Raw genomic sequence first — 13,704 nt, 5'->3', positions numbered from 1 at the left:
GATTCCAAAGAACGAATTCAAAATGAAACGGATACAATAATTGAGTCTCACTGTACGATCAAGCTTCGCGCCTATAAATAGAATATCAGTGAAAACTCAGAAAGAAGAATATACATAGTGTGCCTAGAAGAGAGAACACAAGAAAAGAAGAGAAGGGCACGCATATCGCGTATCATCTTACAAGAAGCATTACGCCAGTAGTGAGGGAACACTTCAAAGTTGTATCAGCTTAGATTAGAAGCTTATTTCCCTCAGTGTGTGAGAACACTTTCGGGTAGTGTTCATTGTTCAGTTCTCACACACACGCACACACCACCACCCAAATTACAGTCATGCACAAAAACAATAAACTTGTGTATGTAGTCTTTGACACATAGACGTTAAAGAAGTGTTGACTAGAAGGTGCTGCCTTCAGTCTAGACTAGGAGTTCAGTTAGGCAGTGGATAAGTCCTAAGCGGTATAAGATTTGTACAAGGTTTTGTATAAATCTAAGTCTTTTAGTGTATCCTACCCGTGGAGGTAGAAGGGGTGACGTAGGAGCAGTTGAAGTCTCCGAACATCCATAACATATCCTGTGTTTTTTAACTGTTTAACTGCTTGTTTTGTTCTTAACTGATTTGATCAGTCGAAGTTGATATCAGTTCAGTTCTGTCCATAACTGAACTTATATAAGCTCTAACTGATTTTCCCATAAATTCAGTTTTTCAGTTGCACAGGATATAAAACATATCAGTTTTCTTAAAGAATGATTATTTCAAGTGTTTTCCGCTTGGTTTAATACCAAATTTGTTCTAATTCATCGATGTATATATTCTTAGAACACGAGCTATTGCAGCTCATTGATTTATTGTGTTGAAAGCACCTCGAAGGTGCCGAGCACACGATCCGTCAATTGGTATCAGAGCGAGTTTTCTAAGAAGGACATTTGAAAATTGATATCTTAAAATGTATTTTAAGATGGTATTTAAAATGGTTCAAAACCCTTTTAAAATTTTTATATATCATGCGTTTATTGGAGAAGAGTGGATTGGCTCTGCAAGTAACATCGTAGCCACTTCACTCGACTCCGCAATTTTGCTGTTTGAGCAGCTTGCAGGGTTTTGAGTTCAACTGACAGAAGAATAGCAACTGATCTTTAGACAAGAATTCAGTTGCCAACCTACCAGTTCAACTGATTAGCAGATGAAGCCCAATTAACAGCTGAAATGTTGGATGATTAGGAGGTTAATCATCAGCAGTATGCCGCCGCTTAACTGCCATATCAGATCAGAAGAGATGATCAATGCGGTTCAGCAATCAGTTGAGTTCAGTTTGCATCAGCTAGACCAGTTAGCTAGTACAGAAGTCAAGTTCATAGCAGCTAGTTGTTCATCTGGCAAAGAAATTCAAGACTATGCAGTATATCAAGCATTCAAGGCGGCTAGTAATTGATACAGTTAGTTCTACTATATGTAAACTGATTGATAACTGATGTTGTTTAAAATTCAGCTAAGTATAATAGCATTTTTCCCTTACATAACTGATGCGCTTGATTATAATACAAGGGAAGTTTATTTGATTAAATAAACATCGTGTTATCCAGTTAGTTTAAATATCACTGAACTGATATTTCCAGTTTTTGTGTAACCTTAACTGCTTGAATGATAAATGCTGCTGAAAATATTTTAAAAAATCGCGTGACTGATTATATTTTTAAAGGTGAGTTTTTAATTCAGTTCTTGAGGGGGAGTTTTCTTTTCCCTCAAACTGAAAAATGTTTTAAAAATGTTTTTAAACCCGTTTTTTAAATTCAGTTTTTGAGGAGGAGCTTTTTCTTTTAAAACTGATTTCAAATATGTCATCTCTCAAACTGAAATTTCTTTTATTTGTTTTAACTTTTTATCGCTTTAACTGTTCAAGTTTTGTGAGCATCAAAAAGAGAGAGATTGTTGGAACTTTTCAAGTTTGCAATCTTAGCTTAATTTTGATGTTAACAAAACTTGTTATTTTGTTTTTAATAAAATACCTTAGTGCGCAGATAGCTGAAACTGAAATGATCAGTTTACGAGCCAAAACTGAAGCTATCGGAGATGCTAACTGAAAGAACCAACTGAGCGAACGAACTGAACCAGTTCAACTGATGCATCGCAACCAGCTAAGCTGAATGTCCAGCTGATAGGTAGTTCAGCAGAAGATCTTCAGAAGCCCGGCCAGCTGATGAAGAGTTCAACTGATGAAAAGCCCAGCTGACCAGATAAACTGAATCAGTGAAATCAGTTCAGCTGACGAGTCAACTGATTTCACTAGATCAGTTCAAACACCAATTGCTGATCAGTTTGAAGAACCAGTTCAGAACATCAGTTAGGAGCACTCAATTGCAGATCACGACAAGCTTACTTAATGGATTACAGCTGTGCGCAAAGATACAAAAGCAATTGTACTATCACAGTACAATCATGAACGTTGCATCAGAAGTTTAAAGCCAAAAGTTCCGGAATGGATTCCAAAGAATAAATTCAAAATGCAACGGATACAATAATTGAGTCTCACTGTACGATCAAACTTCGTGCCTATAAATAGAATATCAGTGAAGACTCAAAAAGAAGAATATACACAGTGTGCCTAGAAGAGAGAACACAAGAAAAGAAGAGAAGAACACGCATATCGCGTATAAGCTTACAAGAAGCATTACGCCAGTAGTGAGGGAACACTTCAAAGTTATATCAGCTTAGATTAGAAGATTATTTCCCTCAGTGTGTGTAAACACTTTCGGATAGTGTTCATTGTTCAGTTCTCTCACACATGCACACACCACCACCCAAATTACAGTCTTGTACAAAAACAATAAACTTGTGTATGTAATCTTTGACACATAGACGTTAAAGAAGTGTTGACTGGAATGTGCTGCCTTCAGTCTAAACTAGGAGTTCAGTTAGGCAGTGGGTAAGTCCTAAGCTGTGTAGGATATGTACAAGATGTTGTATAAATCTAAGTCTTCTAGTGTATCCTACCCATGGAGGTAGAAGGGATGACGTAGGAGCAGTTGAAGTTTCCGAACATCCATAAACATATCATGTGTCTTTTAACTGTTTAACTGCTTGTTTTGTTCTTAACTGATTTGATCAGTCCAAGTTGATATCAGTTCAGTTCTGTCCATAACTGAACTAATATAAGCTCTAACTGATTTTCCCGTAAACTCAGTTCTTCAGTTGCACAGTATATAAAACATATCAGTTTTCTTAACGAAGGATTATTTCAAGTGTTTTCCGCTTGGTTTAATACTAAACTTGATCTAATTCATCGATATATATATTCTTAGAACAAGAGCTATTGCAGCTCATTGATTTATTGTGTTGAAAGCACCTCTAAGGTGTCGAGCACACGATCTGTCACTCTCAATGTGTAATGGTTTGACTATATCTAACTCTATGTACCCTAAGGCTGACGATGAGATGGAAACCATGAGTTGCATCTCATATGTTTCTGTTATAGGTAGTATAATGTATGGTATGATATCTACTCAACCTGATGTTGCATTTGCACTGAGTGTTGCTAGAAGATATCAGTCGAATCCCCATCCATTGTATTTGAAGGCCGTGAATGACATTCTTAAGTATTTGAGAAGAACTAAGAATTTGTTCTTGGTCTACGGGAGTGGAGATTAAAATTATAATGTTATACATATACTAGCTTCCAGTCAGATGTGGATGATTCGAAATCAACCTCTGGATTTATACTCAAGTTCAATGATTGTAATGTCTCTTAGAAGAGTTCAAAGAAAAACACCACAGCGAATTCAACCACTGAGGCCGAATACATAGTCGTGTCAGCTGCAGCAAAAGAGGTTGTTTAGATGAGAAATTCCATTCAAGAGTTGGGTTTCATTCCTCAAACAATTGATCTAGTTCCGGTCTACTGCGACAACACTGGTGCTATTGCACAATCAAAGGAACCGAGGTCTCATAAGCAATCCGAAGATATATTGAGGAAGTTTCACTAAATCCGGGATATTGTGAGAATATGAGACATATCAGTAGAGAGAGTCGTCTATGCATATAACGTTGTTGTTCCACTATAAGCCCCTGCCAGGCCCAATGTTTGAGAAGCATCGTGAAGTAATGAGTTTGAAATCTATGGATAGTTGGCTATAAGACGAGTGGAAGATTGTTAAAGTAAGTACCTAGTGATCCAACTTGTGGCTTAGGCTTTACTGACTCTTATGTAAAAAAATATTTATTTTAATAATATTTTATGTTTTTATCCAATTATGTCATTTATTTTATCTACAAACACATGCAAGTTGTACATATAAAATCATTGAATATACTATAGGTACCATGAAGTCTGTCTAACAACATAAGATCATGAAACTCATTAAGAACTATACTATATATTCTAAATATGTTCATAGTCGAATCAGCTTCCTAAAATAAGGATAAAAGTTGCTTGAGACTAGCATCTGGGAAGTAAACGTCATGTTTCATTAGTAAATAGTAAGCGTATGGAGATGTCTATTCATATAGATGAGTGATAATATGATGATGCACTGGACAACCCTCCTCCGGATTGTCGAAGTGGTTATCACTTATCGAGTGGAATAATCTGCTGTTATAGTTGTATACAATTAGTCCTTTGATCCGGGATAGCGTAGAAGTTCTACGTACAAGCTGCACTTTGATATGTTTACCAACTCCATTGAGAGTCATTAGCTGGCGAGGTTGGGTTTAGTTTCGAAATACATAGGAGCCAATAAATTATAGTCGGGGATTCATAATTTGTCTATAGATGAGGATATCATATGTGATATGATGAGTTAATAGTGCAAGGAATCTCTGGCTCGAGTAAGACATGTGCATTTTAGAAAGGTGTTTCCTCAGTTGCACATACCATGACATTATTATTACTCAAAGATACATCACATCGTTATATAATTCATTTGCAACTCTCTTTATACCAATGGTTGCAGATTCGATCGAGAAATATAAGTTGAAGAGACCGTACTGAACTCTAACCATAAATTAAGGATCTTGCAGGCATTATCAGTGATACCCAGGGGATCATGAGGCGATGCCACTAGACGATATTACCATTATCTGATGGGTGCAATCATACTTGAGTTCTAACATTCTTGATCAATAGGTTGATGAAAATCAAGAGGCTAATTAGGGAAATCCGGGCTTAGAATAATTGTTATTCTGAATCGCATTAAGGTTTGAACCCACGACAAGCGAAATTCCTGAACCATTGATGGTCACACAAGTATCGGACTCTATATTCCCGTTGAGATAATAAATTCAAGTAATTGAATTTGGCGATTGTAGTTTAATGGAGATAAAAAAGATTGCTTATAAAAGAGTTTATAAGTTGAATCCTAATGAAGGAGTATAAAACACTTCGATCTGATCAAGACGGAGAATTTTTAAGTTACTGATTTCTAGACTACCTGAAAGAGAATGAGATTCTCTCAAATTGAACCCCACCTGCCGCAGTCCAAATGAATAGTGTGTCAGAATGACGTAATAGAACATTGATGAACATTGTTTGAACTATGATGAGATTCACTGAATTTCCGCCATCTCTTTGGGGATTTGCGCTTGAAATTGAGGCAATGTTGTTGAACCAAGTTCGAACAAAGACAGTGGATGAAAATCTATATGAGATATGAATGGGAAAACAACCCAAATATTATTTATAAAGAATGTGAGGATGTCCTGGTTATGTAAAGCAGGCCGTGAGAGACAAATTGGATAGTATAGTCAATTTGTGCTACTTTGTGGGATATTCGAAGAAATCTACTGGATAATATTTCTATGATCCCAATGAAACAAAAATGTTTGTTTAGAGGAATGTCACATTCTTGGAAAATGAGTTTCTATTAGATAAAAAAAGGTGGAATGATAGAACTCAAAGAGATTCAGGAAACACCCACTTCTGAAGTAGTAGAACCCATACCCCAACAGCCATTTGAAGAAACACAAGCTTCTAGGAAATCGAAAAGGTCTCAAGTCCACCTAAGAAGATGAGCCTGCTTCTTGAATAAGATCAAGATGAGCAAATTCCTAGATGCGATCCAAGAAACTTCAAAAAAAACATTGGCTGATGCCGATTCATCTAAATGGCTTGACCATGCTGTCTGAGATGGAATCCATGTATTCGAACCAAATATGGTCCTTAGTCGAAACACTTGAGAGAAATGTTTCTGTAGCAAGCAAATGGATTTATAAAGAGAAACTCCAGGCAGATAGGAAGGTAATGACATTCAAAGCAAGATTGGTAGCAAAAAGATATACTTAAATGCAAAGTATTGACTATGAGGAAACTTTTTCTTCATTAACAATGTTCAAGTCCATCGGGATATTGCCGGTCATAGCAGCATGGTATGACTATGAAAAATTACATATGGATGTTAAGAAAACGTTCCTTAATGGTGACATTAAGGAAGAGATTTGCATGTTCAACCTGAAGGATTCACATCAGTATGAAATAATCTTAAAGTATGAAAACTTCAGTTATCCATCTATAGACTCAAACAGGCATCAAAGAGCTAGAAGAACATTATCAAAGAGTTTGATTTTGTTAAAACCACGAGGAACCATGTATATGATACAAGAAGGTTAGTGGGAAAAAACTGACATTAATATTACTTTATGTTGATGACATACTATTCATCGAGAATGTTGTAGGGATATTACAATCAACTAAAGTATGTTTAGCTAGTAAATTCTCCATAAAGGATATGAGTGAAGCATCTTATGTATTAGAAATACATATCTACAAGGATAAATCAAAGAAGATTTTAGGGATTACCCAATCCACTTATATCTATATCATATTGAGGAGATTCTATATGGAGGAGTCAAAGAGATGATATCTTCCAATGTGTAATGGAGTGACTATATCTCTAAGTGTATGTGCCCTAAGGCTAATGATGAGATGGAAACCATGAGTTGCGTCTCATATGTGTCTTCGATAGGCAGTATAATGTATGGTATGATATCTACTCAACCTGATATTGCATTTACACTGATTGTTGCAAGAAGATATCAAGTGAATCCCGGTCCATTTCTTGAAGAACAATCTTAAGTATTTGGGAAGAACTAAGAATTTGTTCTTAGTCTACGGGAGTGGAGAATTTAAATTATAAAGTTGTACATATTCTAGCTTTCAGTCAGATGAGGATGATTCGAAATCAACCTCTGGATTTATATTCAAGCTCAATGGAGGTACTGTCTCTTAGAAGAGTTCAAAGAAAAACACCACAGCAGATTCAACCACTGAGGCCGAATACATAGCCGTGTCAGCTGCAGCAAAGGAGGTTGTTTGGATGAGAAATTTAATTCAAGAGTTGGGTTTCATTCATCAAACAATTGATCTAGTTCCGGTTTACTGCAACAACACCGGTGTTATTGCGCAATCAAAGGAACCGAGGTCTCATAAGAGATCCGAAGATATATTGAGGAAGTTCCACAAAATCCGGGATATTGTGAGAATAGGAGACATATCAGTAGAGAGAGTCGTCTATGCAGATAACGTTGTTGATCCACTTACAAAACACCTGCCAGGCCCAATGTTTGAGAAGCATCGTGAAGTAATGAGTTTGAACTCTATGGATAGTTGGCTATTGGACCAGTGGAAGATTGTTAAAGTAAGTACCTAGTGAGCCAACTTGTGGTTTAGGATTTACTGACTCTTATGTAAAAAAAATCTTTATTTTAATAATATTTTATGGTTTTATCCAATTATGTCATTTATTTTATCTGCATATGCATGCAAGGTATATATAAAATCATTGAATATACTATTCGTACCATGAAGTCTGCCTAACAACATAAGATCATGAAGCTCATTAAGAACTGTATTGTATATTCTAAATATGTTTATAGTCGAATCAGCTTCCTGAAATAAAGATAAAAGTTGCTTGAGACTAGCATCTGAGAAGTAAACGTCAAGTTTCATTAGTAAGTGTATGGAGATGTCTATTCATACAGATGAGTGATGATTTGATGATGCACTGAACAACCCTCCCCCGGATTGTCGAAGTGGTTATCACTTATCGAGTGGAATAGTCTGCGGTTATAGTTGTATACAATTAGTCCTTTGATCCGGGATAGCGTAGAAGTTCTACGTACAAGCATGCACTTTAATCTGTTTACCGACTCCATTGAGAGTCATCAGGTGGCGAGGTTGGGTTTAGTCTCGAAATACGTAGAAACCAATACATTGTAGTCTGGGATTCATCATTTGTCTATAGGTGAGGATATCCTATGTGACATGATTAGTTAATAGTGCAAGAAATCTCTGGCTCGCGTAAGACATGTGCATTTTAGAAAGGTGTTTCCTCAGTTGCACATACCATGACATTATTATTACTCAAAGATACATCACATCGTTATATAATTCATTTGCAACTCTCTTTATACCAATGGTTGCAGATTCGATCGAGAAATATAAGTTGAAGAGACCGTACTGAACTCTAACCATAAATTAAGGATCTTGCAGGCATTATCAGTGATACCTAGGGGATCATGAGGCGATACTAGATGATCTTATCATTTTCCAATGGGTACAATCATACTTGAGTTCTAACATTCTTGATCAATTGATTGATGAAAATCATGAGGGTGATTAGGGAAAGCCCGACTAAGAATAATTGTTATTCTGAATCGCATGAAGGTTTGAACCCACGACGAGCGAAATTCCTGAACCAGTGAGGGTCACATGCACAAGTAACGGACTCTATGTTCCCGTTGAGATAATAAAATTCAAGTAATTGAACTTGGCGACTGAAGTTTAATGGAGATCAAACAGATTGCTTATAAAAGAGTTTATAAGTTGATTCCATATGATGAAAGTTGTGCTAGGTAGCCTAATTGCTAATTTTGTGAGTAGAGTGAAACTGTTTGTTTTGGTGAAAGAGTTCACAAAATTGGCATCTGTCAAAATAATCAGTGAAAATTATGATCTTCGAAATTTTCAATTTTTATTTTGTTAACAATATTTGTATCAAGTGCTGTCTAATCGTCGATCGGGATTGTAATGTGTTCATGATTATTTATTTTGGGAATTTAGAATATACTAATTTAATAATAATGTTACTAGTGATATTCTAGACGGTTCTAAAATTGATTAATTAATTAATAATTAATTAATAAATTAAATAATGATTATTTAATTTTACATATATATATCTATACATGTACATATGTGTATATATATGGATAGCTGTATATGTATATATGTGTGTGTGTGTGTATATATATATAATGTATTATCAAGAGTTGGCTTTACATGATACATACAACATAGAAATTTTTTAATTACTTAATGAAGATATGAATCCTTATCGGATTATGATTATGTATCCTAATATATGCGGGATTCCTAATGTGATCAGGAATCGAAGCTTATAAATATTTTATTGAGGTCATATGAAATAACACAAGTTTTACACACATATTTTGACAAACAAAATTTTGCCTCCTGTCCTCCCTCAACAAATTCGCCCAACATTTTCACAAAGAAAATTTCGACTACTTCCACGACCATATAACCGCCGGCTTTCTGGAATTTAGGCGGTCCAAACTCGACGCAAATTCGTGTAAAAGATGTCTAGTGCAGTCCACACGATGAACAAATTCTCTGATCGTGAAATTGATTAGAAGATCAAATGAGAGAAATCCGTTTGTAGAGATTTACAAAAAAGACCAACTTGTTAATCCCGGACTGGTTTAGTGTCCAGCGTTAAATACATAAAGATAAACATAACTAAACACTCTATGAGTGTTTTAAATCATACGACGTCCAATGAATGTTTTGAACGTCAAAACAAAATTTTAAACTTCTGTTGTGGCTTGAGTGCGAGAAAACGGTACTCCGACATATTTTAATATGTGATGGTTATGCTGGTAACTTGTAACTTATCTGATATCAAAGTTTCAAATTTGAGACGATGTATTGGATATGAGACTCGATTGTAATAATTACAAATATTCATCCAAGTTAATAGATCATTTATCGAATTCATCCCATTTCCAAAATTTTATCTTCCTCTAATCTAATTGCCTCCCTGTCTTTCTCCAAAGAGGAAATGGGTAGATTCTTAACATTTCGAATAAATTCGAAGACTTTTTCAGGTCAAATTCCGTATGATAATTCGACGCGTAAGAAATAAGGATAGGAGAAGCCTTAAACTACATGGACAAAAACTGTTATTGTCCCCAATTGATTATATAAATTATAGGAAAAATAATTTTTCCCATAAGTTTAAGAGTTTAATATTGATACAGTAATTTTTTATTTTAGATTATTTTGGTCAAATTGTTGACATTAAATATGACAAGTCAGGCTATTTTGAGTATTTTCCGGTGTCTTATCAACAATTAAATCATAATACCCGAATATTAAAAGCTAGTATACTAAAATCAAACTTTGAAAATTAAATTCAATAATCCAAAACTCAAAATTGAAAAACAATTATATTATGAGCAAATAAATCGCCTAAAATATCAAATGCAAAACAATGTACCTTAACAAAATAAAATAAAATAAGATAATTTTGTACTATATGAAAGAATCAAGAACATGAGAATTATGGCTATATATAACATAATTTACTATTGCAACTTCTTCTCTCTTTTTTTTTTCAAAGATTAATTAATTATTTGATCAACAACATTTAATCACTTGAGTAGCCGATCTGGAATGGCAAGATCTAAATGCCCCACGACGAACGAACGTCAAAGCTGCGATCACCGCCGATCTCAACTTGACGACGAATTTCTTGAGCTTCCGAGTCCTCATCTTCCCTCTGCCGGATTTGATGAAAGCCAACTTGTAAGACTGCAGGAAAATCTGCCTTTTTCTAGCACGATCACGCCTATAGTTACAAGAACTAATCGAATGCTTGAGGTTCGGGCTGTTCCATCGTCTCGAAAATATCCTCCATCGATGTTCATTGTTATCGCGAGGGTATTGATCCTGATCAACTTCTTCTTCTCTGCTAAAATACTTAGCAGTAGGGTTACTGGAAAATCTCATTGGCTTTTGATACAATGAAACACAAATGATCCTTTCTTTTATATATATAATAATTAATAATTGTGTGTGGAATATACAGATAAGGATACACGTGTGTGTGTGNACGTCCATAATGGCGGGCGGGAGAAAATTTATTAATAATAAATAAATGAAACTAATTATTGGCAGCCAACAATGGAAGATTCTACGAGGATACGTGCAGTACAAAAACTACGGGGGGAATTATTCCTTTCATAAAAAAAAATAGTTTTTTTATCTATTAATTTATTTGATTTTGAGTTTAGATTTACTTAACTTTGAAAGTTTAGTTTTAGTACACTAAATTTTTATTTACGGATATTTTGATTCAATTGTTAATTTGACACTAGAGATGTCAATGGGGCGGGTATGGCTAAACCCAAGACCCGCCCCATGAAGAAAACTTGGATCCATTACCCGTCCCACCCCGGTTAAATATTCTTCGGACCCACCCTATCCCGAAAACGAAATGGGGCCGGGTAGACCCGCGAGACCCGTGAGACCCGAATTTTTTTTAAATGAAAACAATAATCTTCTTATCACATGACTGAATTATAAAACAAACAATCTTCTAAATACAACACAATAGAAAACTAATTCATATCTTCGACCACACTTAATAATAACAAACAAATTATTTTCACGACATAATGAATCACATAAAAAAAGAGTTACTAGCTCTCCAATAAAAAGTCTTGACATCCTCAAAAATAAGTCATAACAGAATTTAAACAGATCAATGTAAAATCAACGAGTAAGCAATCTTTCAGAAACATTATTCAGGATCATCTTCCTCTTCATCAAGAATGGTGGGACAAATTGGTAAATTACTTGAAGAATTACTTACAAAATTAAAGAGAGAAAGTAAATTGAAAAAATAAAACTTTAATTTAAAACCGTAAAAAAAATGTAATTTAAAGAGAGAAAGTATAGTAACAAAATTAAAACGAAAGTACAATGACAAAATAAAAATGTGATTTATTTACTTTCCACGTCACCTCACAACCATCTTCGCGAGCACATCAATTTATATCCACATATATGGGGCGGGTATGGGTTGGGTATTATAGGACCCATGACCCGCCCCATACCCAGACGGGTCTCAAAAATTGGACCCGAGACCCGTCCCATGACCCATTTAGTATGCCCAGACCCGCCCCAGATGGGGTGGGTCCATTGCGGGTCTGGGTAAAACCCGGACCCATTGACATCCCTATGTGACACTATAAAATATTGACATAAAAATGAAAAAAGCTGACATAGCAAAACAACTTGTTGAGTTATCGGATCTCACATTAGTAACTTAACAAAATAGTTAAAATTAATTAAAAAATAAAATATTAAAACGAAACTTTTATAACTTAATGAATCAAACTCAAAATTGAATAAATTAATGAAAAAACATTTTTTCTCAATATAATAATATAATATTCGAATTTTAATTTTTCCCAATTTTTTTAGTTAATCTTTTTATATGGGTTTGCTAACATTGGAATGGGATATATCATCATGTTAAAAAAAAAAAAAAACTAAAATAACGAGTTATATAGTCCTTCAGCTAACATTGGAATGGGATATATCCGGCATCATGCTAATAGAGAAATTGGTGAAAAATATTCAATCAAAATATTTCTTTGGGTTCACTCCCTACCCACAAAATTGTGGTACTATGTCATACAAAATATGGTATACTTCATGTGGAAATGTGGTACATTTCATGTGGAAATGTGGTATTAAAAATGTACCCAGGGACTGAACACAAAAAAAATCGACGGCCGAGGACCGAAGGCCAATTTCTACGCAACAATACAATTATTACGTAAATCTGTTGAGATATCGGCTAATAAAAGCTCCTTACAAATGAGGTGAATGTTCCTAAATTTTTTTTAAAAAATACAAGGTTTCAGAATATCTCTAACTCTAGATAAGGGGTTTTACGCTTTTATGATATTTCACTGGTTAATAAATTTAATTTTCCTAAAAAATAGATGAGAACATTTAAGGATAAATTATTATTCTTAAAAGAATTTTGAAAGTTGTGTGATTCTTTCTCGTGAATTTCTTGAAAAATAATGACATGACATCGCTTCTTAGTTTTTCAACAGATTTTGACGGAGATTCTTCTACTACAACAAGAGTTTTTGTTAGATGTGAGGCTGATGCTCCTCCTTCATTTTGCAGATAACGATATTATAATAAAATCATTACCGTTGACAACCATGTGATTTATTAAACTTTCGCATATCTTACAATAAAATTTTAGGAAAATATTACATTAAAACGAGCAAGGAATTAGTTAGCCACTTTGGTCACAAAAAGCCAAATTTTGACCATTGACTATGCTCTCATCAATTGCCACTTTTTTTTTCTTTGGATTTGGATAATAATCAAGTACCATTTTTTATGTAACGTTGGTCAATGTGTATTGAAATATTTTATCCTCAAAACGATCAAAATTTAGTTTGATTGTAAATAATTTTTTTACTTGCTTATTCGGTCTGATTTTCACCGGGTTCCTGATTACTCCTAGATATGTCTATAATATCTAACAATTTATTAGCAGTTTCCGATGTTATGTTATAAATAATCAAATACCATATCAATATTCGACAAAAAATAAGATTTCATGTAGAAAAATAAGCTATTATGAAAACCAAATTTTGATCAAT

The sequence above is a fragment of the Primulina huaijiensis genome, chromosome 9 (assembly GCF_012295235.1).
Source record: "Primulina huaijiensis isolate GDHJ02 chromosome 9, ASM1229523v2, whole genome shotgun sequence".
Lineage (NCBI taxonomy): Eukaryota > Viridiplantae > Streptophyta > Magnoliopsida > Lamiales > Gesneriaceae > Primulina > Primulina huaijiensis.
The sequence above is the reverse complement of the archived record's forward strand: the minus strand, read 5'-3'. Positions refer to the sequence as shown.